Genomic DNA, 16,308 nt, shown 5'->3' with positions numbered 1-16,308 from the left:
CGAGAGTATGTCTGCCGTAGCACCCCTAACGAGATAGCGGTTTTTCCCGCAGTCGTGATTGTAAGTCATAGCAGCAGCAGGGAGTGCGAGCCCAGCGGCAGCTCTACATGAAGGTACCAATAGCCCAGGAAGGCCGCCGACCGCGGGAATTCGCGCCGCCCCCATCCCGCCAGCCTACACGAGACTTTCCAGAGCACCCTGGACCACATCGAGGGACCCAGTGCACTGAAATTATAGTCATTCGCCATGTCAGGTGGCTCGTTGGTCTAGGTGTATGATTCCTGCTTAGGGTGCAGGAGGTCCCGGGTTCAAATCCCGGACGAGCCCTAGCGTTTTGTGCAAACTGATCGCACGTGAGTGGCTGAGTCGACGCAAAATGCTCGGCGGCAGTATCAAATGAATTTCATATTTGATGTGAGCAATTGACACTCTGATCCGACGTGTGAAGGCGATTACGAAGGTTTTTGGGTACAGATGGAAGCAGATGCATGTTACTATGTCTTGTTTTTAATGATGAAAAAGTGTTTCCGCCCGGGATCGAACCGGGGATCTTCTGCGTGTTAGGCAGACGTGATAACCGCTACACCACGGAAACTACTTGTGTGCGCCTTACCTTAGAGGCAACTCGTGCTGATGTTGTCATCGTAACTAAAAAATTAAATAAATGCGCTACTTGCATAACAAAGGTACATGCAGAAGATCCTCACATGTCGTGGCTCACTGGAGTACAATACGACATATTCAGGAAAATACTGTTCCCGCCCGGGATCGAACCGGGGACCTTCTGCGTGTGAAGCAGACGTGATAACCGCTACACTACGGAAACTGCGGACGTGAGGAGTCCATCCCCGTTCCCTCGAAATTACCTCAGCCTGTCTCCCGTCCGCGAATGCACACGCGACGGTTCTTTTGACAGCCTGGAAACCATTACAGCCGAGGGCACAAGAAGTCTTCGGGTGCTCGAGAGTTTGTCTGCCGTAGCACCCCTAACGAGATAGCGGTTTTTCCCGCAGTCGTGATTGTAAGTCATAGCAGCAGCAGGGAGTGCGAGCCCAGCGGCAGCTCTACATGAAGGTACCAATAGCCCAGGAAGGCCGCCGACCGCGGGAATTCGCGCCGCCCCCATCCCGCCAGCCTACACGAGACTTTCCAGAGCACCCTGGACCACATCGAGGGACCCAGTGCACTGAAATTATAGTCATTCGCCATGTCAGGTGGCTCGTTGGTCTAGGGGTATGATTCCTGCTTAGGGTGCAGGAGGTCCCGGGTTCAAATCCCGGACGAGCCCTAGCGTTTTGTGCAAACTGATCGCACGTGAGTGGCTGAGTCGACGCAAAATGCTCGGCGGCAGTATCAAATGAATTTCATATTTGATGTGAGCAATTGACACTCTGATCCGACGTGTGAAGGCGATTACGAAGGTTTTTGGGTACAGATGGAAGCAGATGCATGTTACTATGTCTTGTTTTTAATGATGAAAAAGTGTTTCCGCCCGGGATCGAACCGGGGACCTTCTGCGTGTTAGGCAGACGTGATAACCGCTACACCACGGAAACTACTTGTGTGCGCCTTACCTTAGAGGCAACTCGTGCTGATGTTGTCATCGTAACTAAAAAATTAAATAAATGCGCTACTTGCATAACAAAGGTACATGCAGAAGATCCTCACATGTCGTGGCTCACTGGAGTACAATACGACATATTCAGGAAAATACTGTTCCCGCCCGGGATCGAACCGGGGACCTTCTGCGTGTGAAGCAGACGTGATAACCGCTACACTACGGAAACTGCGGACGTGAGGAGTCCATCCCCGTTCCCTCGAAATTACCTCAGCCTGTCTCCCGTCCGCGAATGCACACGCGACGGTTCTTTTGACAGCCTGGAAACCATTACAGCCGAGGGCACAAGAAGTCTTCGGGTGCTCGAGAGTTTGTCTGCCGTAGCACCCCTAACGAGATAGCGGTTTTTCCCGCAATCGTGATTGTAAGTCATAGCAGCAGCAGGGAGTGCGAGCCCAGCGGCAGCTCTACATGAAGGTACCAATAGCCCAGGAAGGCCGCCGACCGCGGGAATTCGCGCCGCCCCCATCCCGCCAGCCTACACGAGACTTTCCAGAGCACCCTGGACCACATCGAGGGACCCAGTGCACTGAAATTATAGTCATTCGCCATGTCAGGTGGCTCGTTGGTCTAGGGGTATGATTCCTGCTTAGGGTGCAGGAGGTCCCGGGTTCAAATCCCGGACGAGCCCTAGCGTTTTGTGCAAACTGATCGCACGTGAGTGGCTGAGTCGACGCAAAATCCTCGGCGGCAGTATCAAATGAATTTCATATTTGATGTGAGCAATTGACACTCTGATCCGACGTGTGAAGGCGATTACGAAGGTTTTTGGGTACAGATGGAAGCAGATGCATGTTACTATGTCTTGTTTTTAATGATGAAAAAGTGTTTCCGCCCGGGATCGAACCGGGGACCTTCTGCGTGTTAGGCAGACGTGATAACCGCTACACCACGGAAACTACTTGTGTGCGCCTTACCTTAGAGGCAACTCGTGCTGATGTTGTCATCGTAACTAAAAAATTAAATAAATGCGCTACTTGCATAACAAAGGTACATGCAGAAGATCCTCACATGTCGTGGCTCACTGGAGTACAATACGACATATTCAGGAAAATACTGTTCCCGCCCGGGATCGAACCGGGGACCTTCTGCGTGTGAAGCAGACGTGATAACCGCTACACTACGGAAACTGCGGACGTGAGGAGTCCATCCCCGTTCCCTCGAAATTACCTCAGCCTGTCTCCCGTCCGCGAATGCACACGCGACGGTTCTTTTGACAGCCTGGAAACCATTACAGCCGAGGGCACAAGAAGTCTTCGGGTGCTCGAGAGTTTGTCTGCCGTAGCACCCCTAACGAGATAGCGGTTTTTCCCGCAATCGTGATTGTAAGTCATAGCAGCAGCAGGGAGTGCGAGCCCAGCGGCAGCTCTACATGAAGGTACCAATAGCCCAGGAAGGCCGCCGACCGCGGGAATTCGCGCCGCCCCCATCCCGCCAGCCTACACGAGACTTTCCAGAGCACCCTGGACCACATCGAGGGACCCAGTGCACTGAAATTATAGTCATTCGCCATGTCAGGTGGCTCGTTGGTCTAGGGGTATGATTCCTGCTTAGGGTGCAGGAGGTCCCGGGTTCAAATCCCGGACGAGCCCTAGCGTTTTGTGCAAACTGATCGCACGTGAGTGGCTGAGTCGACGCAAAATGCTCGGCGGCAGTATCAAATGAATTTCATATTTGATGTGAGCAATTGACACTCTGATCCGACGTGTGAAGGCGATTACGAAGGTTTTTGGGTACAGATGGAAGCAGATGCATGTTACTATGTCTTGTTTTTAATGATGAAAAAGTGTTTCCGCCCGGGATCGAACCGGGGACCTTCTGCGTGTTAGGCAGACGTGATAACCGCTACACCACGGAAACTACTTGTGTGCGCATTACCTTAGAGGCAACTCGTGCTGATGTTGTCATCGTAACTAAAAAATTAAATAAATGCGCTACTTGCATAACAAAGGTACATGCAGAAGATCCTCACATGTCGTGGCTCACTGGAGTACAATACGACATATTCAGGAAAATACTGTTCCCGCCCGGGATCGAACCGGGGACCTTCTGCGTGTGAAGCAGACGTGATAACCGCTACACTACGGAAACTGCGGACGTGAGGAGTCCATCCCCGTTCCCTCGAAATTACCTCAGCCTGTCTCCCGTCCGCGAATGCACACGCGACGGTTCTTTTGACAGCCTGGAAACCATTACAGCCGAGGGCACAAGAAGTCTTCGGGTGCTCGAGAGTTTGTCTGCCGTAGCACCCCTAACGAGATAGCGGTTTTTCCCGCAGTCGTGATTGTAAGTCATAGCAGCAGCAGGGAGTGCGAGCCCAGCGGCAGCTCTACATGAAGGTACCAATAGCCCAGGAAGGCCGCCGACCGCGGGAATTCGCGCCGCCCCCATCCCGCCAGCCTACACGAGACTTTCCAGAGCACCCTGGACCACATCGAGGGACCCAGTGCACTGAAATTATAGTCATTCGCCATGTCAGGTGGCTCGTTGGTCTAGGGGTATGATTCCTGCTTAGGGTGCAGGAGGTCCCGGGTTCAAATCCCGGACGAGCCCTAGCGTTTTGTGCAAACTGATCGCACGTGAGTGGCTGAGTCGACGCAAAATGCTCGGCGGCAGTATCAAATGAATTTCATATTTGATGTGAGCAATTGACACTCTGATCCGACGTGTGAAGGCGATTACGAAGGTTTTTGGGTACAGATGGAAGCAGATGCATGTTACTATGTCTTGTTTTTAATGATGAAAAAGTGTTTCCGCCCGGGATCGAACCGGGGACCTTCTGCGTGTTAGGCAGACGTGATAACCGCTACACCACGGAAACTACTTGTGTGCGCCTTACCTTAGAGGCAACTCGTGCTGATGTTGTCATCGTAACTAAAAAATTAAATAAATGCGCTACTTGCATAACAAAGGTACATGCAGAAGATCCTCACATGTCGTGGCTCACTGGAGTACAATACGACATATTCAGGAAAATACTGTTCCCGCCCGGGATCGAACCGGGGACCTTCTGCGTGTGAAGCAGACGTGATAACCGCTACACTACGGAAACTGCGGACGTGAGGAGTCCATCCCCGTTCCCTCGAAATTACCTCAGCCTGTCTCCCGTCCGCGAATGCACACGCGACGGTTCTTTTGACAGCCTGGAAACCATTACAGCCGAGGGCACAAGAAGTCTTCGGGTGCTCGAGAGTTTGTCTGCCGTAGCACCCCTAACGAGATAGCGGTTTTTCCCGCAGTCGTGATTGTAAGTCATAGCAGCAGCAGGGAGTGCGAGCCCAGCGGCAGCTCTACATGAAGGTACCAATAGCCCAGGAAGGCCGCCGACCGCGGGAATTCGCGCCGCCCCCATCCCGCCAGCCTACACGAGACTTTCCAGAGCACCCTGGACCACATCGAGGGACCCAGTGCACTGAAATTATAGTCATTCGCCATGTCAGGTGGCTCGTTGGTCTAGGGGTATGATTCCTGCTTAGGGTGCAGGAGGTCCCGGGTTCAAATCCCGGACGAGCCCTAGCGTTTTGTGCAAACTGATCGCACGTGAGTGGCTGAGTCGACGCAAAATGCTCGGCGGCAGTATCAAATGAATTTCATATTTGATGTGAGCAATTGACACTCTGATCCGACGTGTGAAGGCGATTACGAAGGTTTTTGGGTACAGATGGAAGCAGATGCATGTTACTATGTCTTGTTTTTAATGATGAAAAAGTGTTTCCGCCCGGGATCGAACAGGGGACCTTCTGCGTGTTAGGCAGACGTGATAACCGCTACACCACGGAAACTACTTGTGTGCGCCTTACCTTAGAGGCAACTCGTGCTGATGTTGTCATCGTAACTAAAAAATTAAATAAATGCGCTACTTGCATAACAAAGGTACATGCAGAAGATCCTCACATGTCGTGGCTCACTGGAGTACAATACGACATATTCAGGAAAATACTGTTCCCGCCCGGGATCGAACCGGGGACCTTCTGCGTGTGAAGCAGACGTGATAACCGCTACACTACGGAAACTGCGGACGTGAGGAGTCCATCCCCGTTCCCTCGAAATTACCTCAGCCTGTCTCCCGTCCGCGAATGCACACGCGACGGTTCTTTTGACAGCCTGGAAACCATTACAGCCGAGGGCACAAGAAGTCTTCGGGTGCTCGAGAGTTTGTCTGCCGTAGCACCCCTAACGAGATAGCGGTTTTTCCCGCAGTCGTGATTGTAAGTCATAGCAGCAAAAGCAATCACTTTCTTAGCAGCAGGGAGTGCGAGCCCAGCGGCAGCTCTACATGAAGGTACCAATAGCCCAGGAAGGCCGCCGACCGCGGGAATTCGCGCCGCCCCCATCCCGCCAGCCTACACGAGACTTTCCAGAGCACCCTGGACCACATCGAGGGACCCAGTGCACTGAAATTATAGTCATTCGCCATGTCAGGTGGCTCGTTGGTCTAGGGGTATGATTCCTGCTTAGGGTGCAGGAGGTCCCGGGTTCAAATCCCGGACGAGCCCTAGCGTTTTGTGCAAACTGATCGCACGTGAGTGGCTGAGTCGACGCAAAATGCTCGGCGGCAGTATCAAATGAATTTCATATTTGATGTGAGCAATTGACACTCTGATCCGACGTGTGAAGGCGATTACGAAGGTTTTTGGGTACAGATGGAAGCAGATGCATGTTACTATGTCTTGTTTTTAATGATGAAAAAGTGTTTCCGCCCGGGATCGAACCGGGGACCTTCTGCGTGTTAGGCAGACGTGATAACCGCTACACCACGGAAACTACTTGTGTGCGCCTTACCTTAGAGGCAACTCGTGCTGATGTTGTCATCGTAACTAAAAAATTAAATAAATGCGCTACTTGCATAACAAAGGTACATGCAGAAGATCCTCACATGTCGTGGCTCACTGGAGTACAATACGACATATTCAGGAAAATACTGTTCCCGCCCGGGATCGAACCGGGGACCTTCTGCGTGTGAAGCAGACGTGATAACCGCTACACTACGGAAACTGCGGACGTGAGGAGTCCATCCCCGTTCCCTCGAAATTACCTCAGCCTGTCTCCCGTCCGCGAATGCACACGCGACGGTTCTTTTGACAGCCTGGAAACCATTACAGCCGAGGGCACAAGAAGTCTTCGGGTGCTCGAGAGTTTGTCTGCCGTAGCACCCCTAACGAGATAGCGGTTTTTCCAGCAGTCGTGATTGTAAGTCATAGCAGCAGCAGGGAGTGCGAGCCCAGCGGCAGCTCTACATGAAGGTACCAATAGCCCAGGAAGGCCGCCGACCGCGGGAATTCGCGCCGCCCCCATCCCGCCAGCCTACACGAGACTTTCCAGAGCACCCTGGACCACATCGAGGGACCCAGTGCACTGAAATAATAGTCATTCGCCATGTCAGGTGGCTCGTTGGTCTAGGGGTATGATTCCTGCTTAGGGTGCAGGAGGTCCTGGGTTCAAATCCCGGACGAGCCCTAGCGTTTTGTGCAAACTGATCGCACGTGAGTGGCTGAGTCGACGCAAAATGCTCGGCGGCAGTATCAAATGAATTTCATATTTGATGTGAGCAATTGACACTCTGATCCGACGTGTGAAGGCGATTACGAAGGTTTTTGGGTACAGATGGAAGCAGATGCATGTTACTATGTCTTGTTTTTAATGATGAAAAAGTGTTTCCGCCCGGGATCGAACCGGGGACCTTCTGCGTGTTAGGCAGACGTGATAACCGCTACACCACGGAAACTACTTGTGTGCGCCTTACCTTAGAGGCAACTCGTGCTGATGTTGTCATCGTAACTAAAAAATTAAATAAATGCGCTACTTGCATAACAAAGGTACATGCAGAAGATCCTCACATGTCGTGGCTCACTGGAGTACAATACGACATATTCAGGAAAATACTGTTCCCGCCCGGGATCGAACCGGGGACCTTCTGCGTGTGAAGCAGACGTGATAACCGCTACACTACGGAAACTGCGGACGTGAGGAGTCCATCCCCGTTCCCTCGAAATTACCTCAGCCTGTCTCCCGTCCGCGAATGCACACGCGACGGTTCTTTTGACAGCCTGGAAAGCATTACAGCCGAGGGCACAAGAAGTCTTCGGGTGCTCGAGAGTTTGTCTGCCGTAGCACCCCTAACGAGATAGCGGTTTTTCCCGCAGTCGTGATTGTAAGTCATAGCAGCAAAAGCAATCACTTTCTTAGCAGCAGGGAGTGCGAGCCCAGCGGCAGCTCTACATGAAGGTACCAATAGCCCAGGAAGGCCGCCGACCGCGGGAATTCGCGCCGCCCCCATCCCGCCAGCCTACACGAGACTTTCCAGAGCACCCTGGACCACATCGAGGGACCCAGTGCACTGAAATTATAGTCATTCGCCATGTCAGGTGGCTCGTTGGTCTAGGGGTATGATTCCTGCTTAGGGTGCAGGAGGTCCCAGGTTCAAATCCCGGACGAGCCCTAGCGTTTTGTGCAAACTGATCGCACGTGAGTGGCTGAGTCGACGCAAAATGCTCGGCGGCAGTATCAAATGAATTTCATATTTGATGTGAGCAATTGACACTCTGATCCGACGTGTGAAGGCGATTACGAAGGTTTTTGGGTACAGATGGAAGCAGATGCATGTTACTATGTCTTGTTTTTAATGATGAAAAAGTGTTTCCGCCCGGGATCGAACCGGGGACCTTCTGCGTGTTAGGCAGACGTGATAACCGCTACACCACGGAAACTACTTGTGTGCGCCTTACCTTAGAGGCAACTCGTGCTGATGTTGTCATCGTAACTAAAAAATTAAATAAATGCGCTACTTGCATAACAAAGGTACATGCAGAAGATCCTCACATGTCGTGGCTCACTGGAGTACAATACGACATATTCAGGAAAATACTGTTCCCGCCCGGGATCGAACCGAGGACCTTCTGCGTGTGAAGCAGACGTGATAACCGCTACACTACGGAAACTGCGGACGTGAGGAGTCCATCCCCGTTCCCTCGAAATTACCTCAGCCTGTCTCCCGTCCGCGAATGCACACGCGACGGTTCTTTTGACAGCCTGGAAACCATTACAGCCGAGGGCACAAGAAGTCTTCGGGTGCTCGAGAGTTTGTCTGCCGTAGCACCCCTAACGAGATAGCGGTTTTTCCCGCAGTCGTGATTGTAAGTCATAGCAGCAGCAGGGAGTGCGAGCCCAGCGGCAGCTCTACATGAAGGTACCAATAGCCCAGGAAGGCCGCCGACCGCGGGAATTCGCGCCGCCCCCATCCCGCCAGCCTACACGAGACTTTCCAGAGCACCCTGGACCACATCGAGGGACCCAGTGCACTGAAATTATAGTCATTCGCCATGTCAGGTGGCTCGTTGGTCTAGGGGTATGATTCCTGCTTAGGGTGCAGGAGGTCCCGGGTTCAAATCCCGGACGAGCCCTAGCGTTTTGTGCAAACTGATCGCACGTGAGTGGCTGAGTCGACGCAAAATGCTCGGCGGCAGTATCAAATGAATTTCATATTTGATGTGAGCAATTGACACTCTGATCCGACGTGTGAAGGCGATTACGAAGGTTTTTGGGTACAGATGGAAGCAGATGCATGTTACTATGTCTTGTTTTTAATGATGAAAAAGTGTTTCCGCCCGGGATCGAACCGGGGACCTTCTGCGTGTTAGGCAGACGTGATAACCGCTACACCACGGAAACTACTTGTGTGCGCCTTACCTTAGAGGCAACTCGTGCTGATGTTGTCATCGTAACTAAAAAATTAAATAAATGCGCTACTTGCATAACAAAGGTACATGCAGAAGATCCTCACATGTCGTGGCTCACTGGAGTACAATACGACATATTCAGGAAAATACTGTTCCCGCCCGGGATCGAACCGGGGACCTTCTGCGTGTGAAGCAGACGTGATAACCGCTACACTACGGAAACTGCGGACGTGAGGAGTCCATCCCCGTTCCCTCGAAATTACCTCAGCCTGTCTCCCGTCCGCGAATGCACACGCGACGGTTCTTTTGACAGCCTGGAAACCATTACAGCCGAGGGCACAAGAAGTCTTCGGGTGCTCGAGAGTTTGTCTGCCGTAGCACCCCTAACGAGATAGCGGTTTTTCCCGCAGTCGTGATTGTAAGTCATAGCAGCAAAAGCAATCACTTTCTTAGCAGCAGGGAGTGCGAGCCCAGCGGCAGCTCTACATGAAGGTACCAATAGCCCAGGAAGGCCGCCGACCGCGGGAATTCGCGCCGCCCCCATCCCGCCAGCCTACACGAGACTTTCCAGAGCACCCTGGACCACATCGAGGGACCCAGTGCACTGAAATTATAGTCATTCGCCATGTCAGGTGGCTCGTTGGTCTAGGGGTATGATTCCTGCTTAGGGTGCAGGAGGTCCCGGGTTCAAACCCCGGACGAGCCCTAGCGTTTTGTGCAAACTGATCGCACGTGAGTGGCTGAGTCGACGCAAAATGCTCGGCGGCAGTATCAAATGAATTTCATATTTGATGTGAGCAATTGACACTCTGATCCGACGTGTGAAGGCGATTACGAAGGTTTTTGGGTACAGATGGAAGCAGATGCATGTTACTATGTCTTGTTTTTAATGATGAAAAAGTGTTTCCGCCCGGGATCGAACCGGGGACCTTCTGCGTGTTAGGCAGACGTGATAACCGCTACACCACGGAAACTACTTGTGTGCGCCTTACCTTAGAGGCAACTCGTGCTGATGTTGTCATCGTAACTAAAAAATTAAATAAATGCGCTACTTGCATAACAAAGGTACATGCAGAAGATCCTCACATGTCGTGGCTCACTGGAGTACAATACGACATATTCAGGAAAATACTGTTCCCGCCCGGGATCGAACCGGGGACCTTCTGCGTGTGAAGCAGACGTGATAACCGCTACACTACGGAAACTGCGGACGTGAGGAGTCCATCCCCGTTCCCTCGAAATTACCTCAGCCTGTCTCCCGTCCGCGAATGCACACGCGACGGTTCTTTTGACAGCCTGGAAACCATTACAGCCGAGGGCACAAGAAGTCTTCGGGTGCTCGAGAGTTTGTCTGCCGTAGCACCCCTAACGAGATAGCGGTTTTTCCCGCAGTCGTGATTGTAAGTCATAGCAGCAGCAGGGAGTGCGAGCCCAGCGGCAGCTCTACATGAAGGTACCAATAGCCCAGGAAGGCCGCCGACCGCGGGAATTCGCGCCGCCCCCATCCCGCCAGCCTACACGAGACTTTCCAGAGCACCCTGGACCACATCGAGGGACCCAGTGCACTGAAATTATAGTCATTCGCCATGTCAGGTGGCTCGTTGGTCTAGGGGTATGATTCCTGCTTAGGGTGCAGGAGGTCCCGGGTTCAAATCCCGGACGAGCCCTAGCGTTTTGTGCAAACTGATCGCACGTGAGTGGCTGAGTCGACGCAAAATGCTCGGCGGCAGTATCAAATGAATTTCATATTTGATGTGAGCAATTGACACTCTGATCCGACGTGTGAAGGCGATTACGAAGGTTTTTGGGTACAGATGGAAGCAGATGCATGTTACTATGTCTTGTTTTTAATGATGAAAAAGTGTTTCCGCCCGGGATCGAACCGGGGACCTTCTGCGTGTTAGGCAGACGTGATAACCGCTACACCACGGAAACTACTTGTGTGCGCCTTACCTTAGAGGCAACTCGTGCTGATGTTGTCATCGTAACTAAAAAATTAAATAAATGCGCTACTTGCATAACAAAGGTACATGCAGAAGATCCTCACATGTCGTGGCTCACTGGAGTACAATACGACATATTCAGGAAAATACTGTTCCCGCCCGGGATCGAACCGGGGACCTTCTGCGTGTGAAGCAGACGTGATAACCGCTACACTACGGAAACTGCGGACGTGAGGAGTCCATCCCCGTTCCCTCGAAATTACCTCAGCCTGTCTCCCGTCCGCGAATGCACACGCGACGGTTCTTTTGACAGCCTGGAAACCATTACAGCCGAGGGCACAAGAAGTCTTCGGGTGCTCGAGAGTTTGTCTGCCGTAGCACCCCTAACGAGATAGCGGTTTTTCCAGCAGTCGTGATTGTAAGTCATAGCAGCAGCAGGGAGTGCGAGCCCAGCGGCAGCTCTACATGAAGGTACCAATAGCCCAGGAAGGCCGCCGACCGCGGGAATTCGCGCCGCCCCCATCCCGCCAGCCTACACGAGACTTTCCAGAGCACCCTGGACCACATCGAGGGACCCAGTGCACTGAAATAATAGTCATTCGCCATGTCAGGTGGCTCGTTGGTCTAGGGGTATGATTCCTGCTTAGGGTGCAGGAGGTCCTGGGTTCAAATCCCGGACGAGCCCTAGCGTTTTGTGCAAACTGATCGCACGTGAGTGGCTGAGTCGACGCAAAATGCTCGGCGGCAGTATCAAATGAATTTCATATTTGATGTGAGCAATTGACACTCTGATCCGACGTGTGAAGGCGATTACGAAGGTTTTTGGGTACAGATGGAAGCAGATGCATGTTACTATGTCTTGTTTTTAATGATGAAAAAGTGTTTCCGCCCGGGATCGAACCGGGGACCTTCTGCGTGTTAGGCAGACGTGATAACCGCTACACCACGGAAACTACTTGTGTGCGCCTTACCTTAGAGGCAACTCGTGCTGATGTTGTCATCGTAACTAAAAAATTAAATAAATGCGCTACTTGCATAACAAAGGTACATGCAGAAGATCCTCACATGTCGTGGCTCACTGGAGTACAATACGACATATTCAGGAAAATACTGTTCCCGCCCGGGATCGAACCGGGGACCTTCTGCGTGTGAAGCAGACGTGATAACCGCTACACTACGGAAACTGCGGACGTGAGGAGTCCATCCCCGTTCCCTCGAAATTACCTCAGCCTGTCTCCCGTCCGCGAATGCACACGCGACGGTTCTTTTGACAGCCTGGAAAGCATTACAGCCGAGGGCACAAGAAGTCTTCGGGTGCTCGAGAGTTTGTCTGCCGTAGCACCCCTAACGAGATAGCGGTTTTTCCCGCAGTCGTGATTGTAAGTCATAGCAGCAAAAGCAATCACTTTCTTAGCAGCAGGGAGTGCGAGCCCAGCGGCAGCTCTACATGAAGGTACCAATAGCCCAGGAAGGCCGCCGACCGCGGGAATTCGCGCCGCCCCCATCCCGCCAGCCTACACGAGACTTTCCAGAGCACCCTGGACCACATCGAGGGACCCAGTGCACTGAAATTATAGTCATTCGCCATGTCAGGTGGCTCGTTGGTCTAGGGGTATGATTCCTGCTTAGGGTGCAGGAGGTCCCAGGTTCAAATCCCGGACGAGCCCTAGCGTTTTGTGCAAACTGATCGCACGTGAGTGGCTGAGTCGACGCAAAATGCTCGGCGGCAGTATCAAATGAATTTCATATTTGATGTGAGCAATTGACACTCTGATCCGACGTGTGAAGGCGATTACGAAGGTTTTTGGGTACAGATGGAAGCAGATGCATGTTACTATGTCTTGTTTTTAATGATGAAAAAGTGTTTCCGCCCGGGATCGAACCGGGGACCTTCTGCGTGTTAGGCAGACGTGATAACCGCTACACCACGGAAACTACTTGTGTGCGCCTTACCTTAGAGGCAACTCGTGCTGATGTTGTCATCGTAACTAAAAAATTAAATAAATGCGCTACTTGCATAACAAAGGTACATGCAGAAGATCCTCACATGTCGTGGCTCACTGGAGTACAATACGACATATTCAGGAAAATACTGTTCCCGCCCGGGATCGAACCGAGGACCTTCTGCGTGTGAAGCAGACGTGATAACCGCTACACTACGGAAACTGCGGACGTGAGGAGTCCATCCCCGTTCCCTCGAAATTACCTCAGCCTGTCTCCCGTCCGCGAATGCACACGCGACGGTTCTTTTGACAGCCTGGAAACCATTACAGCCGAGGGCACAAGAAGTCTTCGGGTGCTCGAGAGTTTGTCTGCCGTAGCACCCCTAACGAGATAGCGGTTTTTCCCGCAGTCGTGATTGTAAGTCATAGCAGCAGCAGGGAGTGCGAGCCCAGCGGCAGCTCTACATGAAGGTACCAATAGCCCAGGAAGGCCGCCGACCGCGGGAATTCGCGCCGCCCCCATCCCGCCAGCCTACACGAGACTTTCCAGAGCACCCTGGACCACATCGAGGGACCCAGTGCACTGAAATTATAGTCATTCGCCATGTCAGGTGGCTCGTTGGTCTAGGGGTATGATTCCTGCTTAGGGTGCAGGAGGTCCCGGGTTCAAATCCCGGACGAGCCCTAGCGTTTTGTGCAAACTGATCGCACGTGAGTGGCTGAGTCGACGCAAAATGCTCGGCGGCAGTATCAAATGAATTTCATATTTGATGTGAGCAATTGACACTCTGATCCGACGTGTGAAGGCGATTACGAAGGTTTTTGGGTACAGATGGAAGCAGATGCATGTTACTATGTCTTGTTTTTAATGATGAAAAAGTGTTTCCGCCCGGGATCGAACCGGGGACCTTCTGCGTGTTAGGCAGACGTGATAACCGCTACACCACGGAAACTACTTGTGTGCGCCTTACCTTAGAGGCAACTCGTGCTGATGTTGTCATCGTAACTAAAAAATTAAATAAATGCGCTACTTGCATAACAAAGGTACATGCAGAAGATCCTCACATGTCGTGGCTCACTGGAGTACAATACGACATATTCAGGAAAATACTGTTCCCGCCCGGGATCGAACCGGGGACCTTCTGCGTGTGAAGCAGACGTGATAACCGCTACACTACGGAAACTGCGGACGTGAGGAGTCCATCCCCGTTCCCTCGAAATTACCTCAGCCTGTCTCCCGTCCGCGAATGCACACGCGACGGTTCTTTTGACAGCCTGGAAACCATTACAGCCGAGGGCACAAGAAGTCTTCGGGTGCTCGAGAGTTTGTCTGCCGTAGCACCCCTAACGAGATAGCGGTTTTTCCCGCAGTCGTGATTGTAAGTCATAGCAGCAAAAGCAATCACTTTCTTAGCAGCAGGGAGTGCGAGCCCAGCGGCAGCTCTACATGAAGGTACCAATAGCCCAGGAAGGCCGCCGACCGCGGGAATTCGCGCCGCCCCCATCCCGCCAGCCTACACGAGACTTTCCAGAGCACCCTGGACCACATCGAGGGACCCAGTGCACTGAAATTATAGTCATTCGCCATGTCAGGTGGCTCGTTGGTCTAGGGGTATGATTCCTGCTTAGGGTGCAGGAGGTCCCGGGTTCAAACCCCGGACGAGCCCTAGCGTTTTGTGCAAACTGATCGCACGTGAGTGGCTGAGTCGACGCAAAATGCTCGGCGGCAGTATCAAATGAATTTCATATTTGATGTGAGCAATTGACACTCTGATCCGACGTGTGAAGGCGATTACGAAGGTTTTTGGGTACAGATGGAAGCAGATGCATGTTACTATGTCTTGTTTTTAATGATGAAAAAGTGTTTCCGCCCGGGATCGAACCGGGGACCTTCTGCGTGTTAGGCAGACGTGATAACCGCTACACCACGGAAACTACTTGTGTGCGCCTTACCTTAGAGGCAACTCGTGCTGATGTTGTCATCGTAACTAAAAAATTAAATAAATGCGCTACTTGCATAACAAAGGTACATGCAGAAGATCCTCACATGTCGTGGCTCACTGGAGTACAATACGACATATTCAGGAAAATACTGTTCCCGCCCGGGATCGAACCGGGGACCTTCTGCGTGTGAAGCAGACGTGATAACCGCTACACTACGGAAACTGCGGACGTGAGGAGTCCATCCCCGTTCCCTCGAAATTACCTCAGCCTGTCTCCCGTCCGCGAATGCACACGCGACGGTTCTTTTGACAGCCTGGAAACCATTACAGCCGAGGGCACAAGAAGTCTTCGGGTGCTCGAGAGTTTGTCTGCCGTAGCACCCCTAACGAGATAGCGGTTTTTCCCGCAGTCGTGATTGTAAGTCATAGCAGCAGCAGGGAGTGCGAGCCCAGCGGCAGCTCTACATGAAGGTACCAATAGCCCAGGAAGGCCGCCGACCGCGGGAATTCGCGCCGCCCCCATCCCGCCAGCCTACACGAGACTTTCCAGAGCACCCTGGACCACATCGAGGGACCCAGTGCACTGAAATTATAGTCATTCGCCATGTCAGGTGGCTCGTTGGTCTAGGGGTATGATTCCTGCTTAGGGTGCAGGAGGTCCCGGGTTCAAATCCCGGACGAGCCCTAGCGTTTTGTGCAAACTGATCGCACGTGAGTGGCTGAGTCGACGCAAAATCCTCGGCGGCAGTATCAAATGAATTTCATATTTGATGTGAGCAATTGACACTCTGATCCGACGTGTGAAGGCGATTACGAAGGTTTTTGGGTACAGATGGAAGCAGATGCATGTTACTATGTCTTGTTTTTAATGATGAAAAAGTGTTTCCGCCCGGGATCGAACCGGGGACCTTCTGCGTGTTAGGCAGACGTGATAACCGCTACACCACGGAAACTACTTGTGTGCGCCTTACCTTAGAGGCAACTCGTGCTGATGTTGTCATCGTAACTAAAAAATTAAATAAATGCGCTACTTGCATAACAAAGGTACATGCAGAAGATCCTCACATGTCGTGGCTCACTGGAGTACAATACGACATATTCAGGAAAATACTGTTCCCGCCCGGGATCGAACCGGGGACCTTCTGCGTGTGAAGCAGACGTGATAACCGCTACACTACGGAAACT

General features: G+C 52.2%; 51 non-coding genes across 51 annotated transcripts; 17 read left to right on the top strand and 34 right to left on the bottom strand.

Moving 5' to 3' along the window:
* The first annotated feature begins 255 nt into the window (after positions 1–255).
* On the top strand, positions 256–327 carry Trnap-agg (transfer RNA proline (anticodon AGG)). The gene has a single exon. It is a non-coding gene; the product is annotated as a tRNA-Pro (tRNA).
* Positions 328–522: 195 nt separating this feature from the next.
* On the bottom strand, positions 523–595 carry Trnav-aac (transfer RNA valine (anticodon AAC)). Its single transcript has one exon. It is a non-coding gene; the product is annotated as a tRNA-Val (tRNA).
* Positions 596–753: 158 nt separating this feature from the next.
* On the bottom strand, positions 754–826 carry Trnav-cac (transfer RNA valine (anticodon CAC)). Its single transcript has one exon. It is a non-coding gene; the product is annotated as a tRNA-Val (tRNA).
* Positions 827–1,216: 390 nt separating this feature from the next.
* Positions 1,217–1,288, top strand: Trnap-agg (transfer RNA proline (anticodon AGG)). Its single transcript has one exon. It is a non-coding gene; the product is annotated as a tRNA-Pro (tRNA).
* A 195-nt stretch (positions 1,289–1,483) lies between these two features.
* On the bottom strand, positions 1,484–1,556 carry Trnav-aac (transfer RNA valine (anticodon AAC)). The gene has a single exon. It is a non-coding gene; the product is annotated as a tRNA-Val (tRNA).
* Positions 1,557–1,714: 158 nt separating this feature from the next.
* Trnav-cac (transfer RNA valine (anticodon CAC)) lies at positions 1,715–1,787 on the bottom strand. Its single transcript has one exon. It is a non-coding gene; the product is annotated as a tRNA-Val (tRNA).
* Positions 1,788–2,177: 390 nt separating this feature from the next.
* Trnap-agg (transfer RNA proline (anticodon AGG)) lies at positions 2,178–2,249 on the top strand. Its single transcript has one exon. It is a non-coding gene; the product is annotated as a tRNA-Pro (tRNA).
* A 195-nt stretch (positions 2,250–2,444) lies between these two features.
* Trnav-aac (transfer RNA valine (anticodon AAC)) lies at positions 2,445–2,517 on the bottom strand. Its single transcript has one exon. It is a non-coding gene; the product is annotated as a tRNA-Val (tRNA).
* A 158-nt stretch (positions 2,518–2,675) lies between these two features.
* Trnav-cac (transfer RNA valine (anticodon CAC)) lies at positions 2,676–2,748 on the bottom strand. The gene has a single exon. It is a non-coding gene; the product is annotated as a tRNA-Val (tRNA).
* Positions 2,749–3,138: 390 nt separating this feature from the next.
* Trnap-agg (transfer RNA proline (anticodon AGG)) lies at positions 3,139–3,210 on the top strand. The gene has a single exon. It is a non-coding gene; the product is annotated as a tRNA-Pro (tRNA).
* Positions 3,211–3,405: 195 nt separating this feature from the next.
* On the bottom strand, positions 3,406–3,478 carry Trnav-aac (transfer RNA valine (anticodon AAC)). Its single transcript has one exon. It is a non-coding gene; the product is annotated as a tRNA-Val (tRNA).
* A 158-nt stretch (positions 3,479–3,636) lies between these two features.
* On the bottom strand, positions 3,637–3,709 carry Trnav-cac (transfer RNA valine (anticodon CAC)). The gene has a single exon. It is a non-coding gene; the product is annotated as a tRNA-Val (tRNA).
* Positions 3,710–4,099: 390 nt separating this feature from the next.
* Positions 4,100–4,171, top strand: Trnap-agg (transfer RNA proline (anticodon AGG)). The gene has a single exon. It is a non-coding gene; the product is annotated as a tRNA-Pro (tRNA).
* A 195-nt stretch (positions 4,172–4,366) lies between these two features.
* On the bottom strand, positions 4,367–4,439 carry Trnav-aac (transfer RNA valine (anticodon AAC)). Its single transcript has one exon. It is a non-coding gene; the product is annotated as a tRNA-Val (tRNA).
* Positions 4,440–4,597: 158 nt separating this feature from the next.
* Trnav-cac (transfer RNA valine (anticodon CAC)) lies at positions 4,598–4,670 on the bottom strand. Its single transcript has one exon. It is a non-coding gene; the product is annotated as a tRNA-Val (tRNA).
* A 390-nt stretch (positions 4,671–5,060) lies between these two features.
* Trnap-agg (transfer RNA proline (anticodon AGG)) lies at positions 5,061–5,132 on the top strand. Its single transcript has one exon. It is a non-coding gene; the product is annotated as a tRNA-Pro (tRNA).
* Positions 5,133–5,327: 195 nt separating this feature from the next.
* On the bottom strand, positions 5,328–5,400 carry Trnav-aac (transfer RNA valine (anticodon AAC)). The gene has a single exon. It is a non-coding gene; the product is annotated as a tRNA-Val (tRNA).
* A 158-nt stretch (positions 5,401–5,558) lies between these two features.
* Trnav-cac (transfer RNA valine (anticodon CAC)) lies at positions 5,559–5,631 on the bottom strand. The gene has a single exon. It is a non-coding gene; the product is annotated as a tRNA-Val (tRNA).
* A 411-nt stretch (positions 5,632–6,042) lies between these two features.
* Trnap-agg (transfer RNA proline (anticodon AGG)) lies at positions 6,043–6,114 on the top strand. Its single transcript has one exon. It is a non-coding gene; the product is annotated as a tRNA-Pro (tRNA).
* A 195-nt stretch (positions 6,115–6,309) lies between these two features.
* Positions 6,310–6,382, bottom strand: Trnav-aac (transfer RNA valine (anticodon AAC)). The gene has a single exon. It is a non-coding gene; the product is annotated as a tRNA-Val (tRNA).
* A 158-nt stretch (positions 6,383–6,540) lies between these two features.
* Trnav-cac (transfer RNA valine (anticodon CAC)) lies at positions 6,541–6,613 on the bottom strand. The gene has a single exon. It is a non-coding gene; the product is annotated as a tRNA-Val (tRNA).
* A 390-nt stretch (positions 6,614–7,003) lies between these two features.
* Trnap-agg (transfer RNA proline (anticodon AGG)) lies at positions 7,004–7,075 on the top strand. The gene has a single exon. It is a non-coding gene; the product is annotated as a tRNA-Pro (tRNA).
* Positions 7,076–7,270: 195 nt separating this feature from the next.
* On the bottom strand, positions 7,271–7,343 carry Trnav-aac (transfer RNA valine (anticodon AAC)). The gene has a single exon. It is a non-coding gene; the product is annotated as a tRNA-Val (tRNA).
* Positions 7,344–7,501: 158 nt separating this feature from the next.
* Trnav-cac (transfer RNA valine (anticodon CAC)) lies at positions 7,502–7,574 on the bottom strand. Its single transcript has one exon. It is a non-coding gene; the product is annotated as a tRNA-Val (tRNA).
* Positions 7,575–7,985: 411 nt separating this feature from the next.
* On the top strand, positions 7,986–8,057 carry Trnap-agg (transfer RNA proline (anticodon AGG)). The gene has a single exon. It is a non-coding gene; the product is annotated as a tRNA-Pro (tRNA).
* Positions 8,058–8,252: 195 nt separating this feature from the next.
* Trnav-aac (transfer RNA valine (anticodon AAC)) lies at positions 8,253–8,325 on the bottom strand. Its single transcript has one exon. It is a non-coding gene; the product is annotated as a tRNA-Val (tRNA).
* A 158-nt stretch (positions 8,326–8,483) lies between these two features.
* Positions 8,484–8,556, bottom strand: Trnav-cac (transfer RNA valine (anticodon CAC)). The gene has a single exon. It is a non-coding gene; the product is annotated as a tRNA-Val (tRNA).
* A 390-nt stretch (positions 8,557–8,946) lies between these two features.
* Trnap-agg (transfer RNA proline (anticodon AGG)) lies at positions 8,947–9,018 on the top strand. The gene has a single exon. It is a non-coding gene; the product is annotated as a tRNA-Pro (tRNA).
* A 195-nt stretch (positions 9,019–9,213) lies between these two features.
* Positions 9,214–9,286, bottom strand: Trnav-aac (transfer RNA valine (anticodon AAC)). The gene has a single exon. It is a non-coding gene; the product is annotated as a tRNA-Val (tRNA).
* A 158-nt stretch (positions 9,287–9,444) lies between these two features.
* On the bottom strand, positions 9,445–9,517 carry Trnav-cac (transfer RNA valine (anticodon CAC)). Its single transcript has one exon. It is a non-coding gene; the product is annotated as a tRNA-Val (tRNA).
* Positions 9,518–9,928: 411 nt separating this feature from the next.
* Trnap-agg (transfer RNA proline (anticodon AGG)) lies at positions 9,929–10,000 on the top strand. The gene has a single exon. It is a non-coding gene; the product is annotated as a tRNA-Pro (tRNA).
* Positions 10,001–10,195: 195 nt separating this feature from the next.
* On the bottom strand, positions 10,196–10,268 carry Trnav-aac (transfer RNA valine (anticodon AAC)). Its single transcript has one exon. It is a non-coding gene; the product is annotated as a tRNA-Val (tRNA).
* A 158-nt stretch (positions 10,269–10,426) lies between these two features.
* Positions 10,427–10,499, bottom strand: Trnav-cac (transfer RNA valine (anticodon CAC)). The gene has a single exon. It is a non-coding gene; the product is annotated as a tRNA-Val (tRNA).
* Positions 10,500–10,889: 390 nt separating this feature from the next.
* On the top strand, positions 10,890–10,961 carry Trnap-agg (transfer RNA proline (anticodon AGG)). The gene has a single exon. It is a non-coding gene; the product is annotated as a tRNA-Pro (tRNA).
* A 195-nt stretch (positions 10,962–11,156) lies between these two features.
* Trnav-aac (transfer RNA valine (anticodon AAC)) lies at positions 11,157–11,229 on the bottom strand. Its single transcript has one exon. It is a non-coding gene; the product is annotated as a tRNA-Val (tRNA).
* A 158-nt stretch (positions 11,230–11,387) lies between these two features.
* On the bottom strand, positions 11,388–11,460 carry Trnav-cac (transfer RNA valine (anticodon CAC)). Its single transcript has one exon. It is a non-coding gene; the product is annotated as a tRNA-Val (tRNA).
* A 390-nt stretch (positions 11,461–11,850) lies between these two features.
* Positions 11,851–11,922, top strand: Trnap-agg (transfer RNA proline (anticodon AGG)). The gene has a single exon. It is a non-coding gene; the product is annotated as a tRNA-Pro (tRNA).
* A 195-nt stretch (positions 11,923–12,117) lies between these two features.
* Positions 12,118–12,190, bottom strand: Trnav-aac (transfer RNA valine (anticodon AAC)). The gene has a single exon. It is a non-coding gene; the product is annotated as a tRNA-Val (tRNA).
* A 158-nt stretch (positions 12,191–12,348) lies between these two features.
* On the bottom strand, positions 12,349–12,421 carry Trnav-cac (transfer RNA valine (anticodon CAC)). The gene has a single exon. It is a non-coding gene; the product is annotated as a tRNA-Val (tRNA).
* A 411-nt stretch (positions 12,422–12,832) lies between these two features.
* On the top strand, positions 12,833–12,904 carry Trnap-agg (transfer RNA proline (anticodon AGG)). Its single transcript has one exon. It is a non-coding gene; the product is annotated as a tRNA-Pro (tRNA).
* A 195-nt stretch (positions 12,905–13,099) lies between these two features.
* On the bottom strand, positions 13,100–13,172 carry Trnav-aac (transfer RNA valine (anticodon AAC)). Its single transcript has one exon. It is a non-coding gene; the product is annotated as a tRNA-Val (tRNA).
* A 158-nt stretch (positions 13,173–13,330) lies between these two features.
* On the bottom strand, positions 13,331–13,403 carry Trnav-cac (transfer RNA valine (anticodon CAC)). Its single transcript has one exon. It is a non-coding gene; the product is annotated as a tRNA-Val (tRNA).
* Positions 13,404–13,793: 390 nt separating this feature from the next.
* Trnap-agg (transfer RNA proline (anticodon AGG)) lies at positions 13,794–13,865 on the top strand. The gene has a single exon. It is a non-coding gene; the product is annotated as a tRNA-Pro (tRNA).
* A 195-nt stretch (positions 13,866–14,060) lies between these two features.
* On the bottom strand, positions 14,061–14,133 carry Trnav-aac (transfer RNA valine (anticodon AAC)). The gene has a single exon. It is a non-coding gene; the product is annotated as a tRNA-Val (tRNA).
* Positions 14,134–14,291: 158 nt separating this feature from the next.
* Positions 14,292–14,364, bottom strand: Trnav-cac (transfer RNA valine (anticodon CAC)). The gene has a single exon. It is a non-coding gene; the product is annotated as a tRNA-Val (tRNA).
* A 411-nt stretch (positions 14,365–14,775) lies between these two features.
* Trnap-agg (transfer RNA proline (anticodon AGG)) lies at positions 14,776–14,847 on the top strand. The gene has a single exon. It is a non-coding gene; the product is annotated as a tRNA-Pro (tRNA).
* Positions 14,848–15,042: 195 nt separating this feature from the next.
* On the bottom strand, positions 15,043–15,115 carry Trnav-aac (transfer RNA valine (anticodon AAC)). The gene has a single exon. It is a non-coding gene; the product is annotated as a tRNA-Val (tRNA).
* Positions 15,116–15,273: 158 nt separating this feature from the next.
* Positions 15,274–15,346, bottom strand: Trnav-cac (transfer RNA valine (anticodon CAC)). Its single transcript has one exon. It is a non-coding gene; the product is annotated as a tRNA-Val (tRNA).
* Positions 15,347–15,736: 390 nt separating this feature from the next.
* Trnap-agg (transfer RNA proline (anticodon AGG)) lies at positions 15,737–15,808 on the top strand. Its single transcript has one exon. It is a non-coding gene; the product is annotated as a tRNA-Pro (tRNA).
* A 195-nt stretch (positions 15,809–16,003) lies between these two features.
* Positions 16,004–16,076, bottom strand: Trnav-aac (transfer RNA valine (anticodon AAC)). Its single transcript has one exon. It is a non-coding gene; the product is annotated as a tRNA-Val (tRNA).
* Positions 16,077–16,234: 158 nt separating this feature from the next.
* On the bottom strand, positions 16,235–16,307 carry Trnav-cac (transfer RNA valine (anticodon CAC)). Its single transcript has one exon. It is a non-coding gene; the product is annotated as a tRNA-Val (tRNA).
* Between the last annotated feature and the right edge of the window lies 1 nt (position 16,308).

The sequence above is a fragment of the Schistocerca gregaria genome, chromosome 2 (genome assembly GCF_023897955.1).
Source record: "Schistocerca gregaria isolate iqSchGreg1 chromosome 2, iqSchGreg1.2, whole genome shotgun sequence".
Taxonomy (NCBI): Eukaryota; Metazoa; Arthropoda; class Insecta; order Orthoptera; family Acrididae; genus Schistocerca; species Schistocerca gregaria.
The sequence above is the reverse complement of the archived record's forward strand: the minus strand, read 5'-3'. Positions and strand labels throughout refer to the sequence as shown.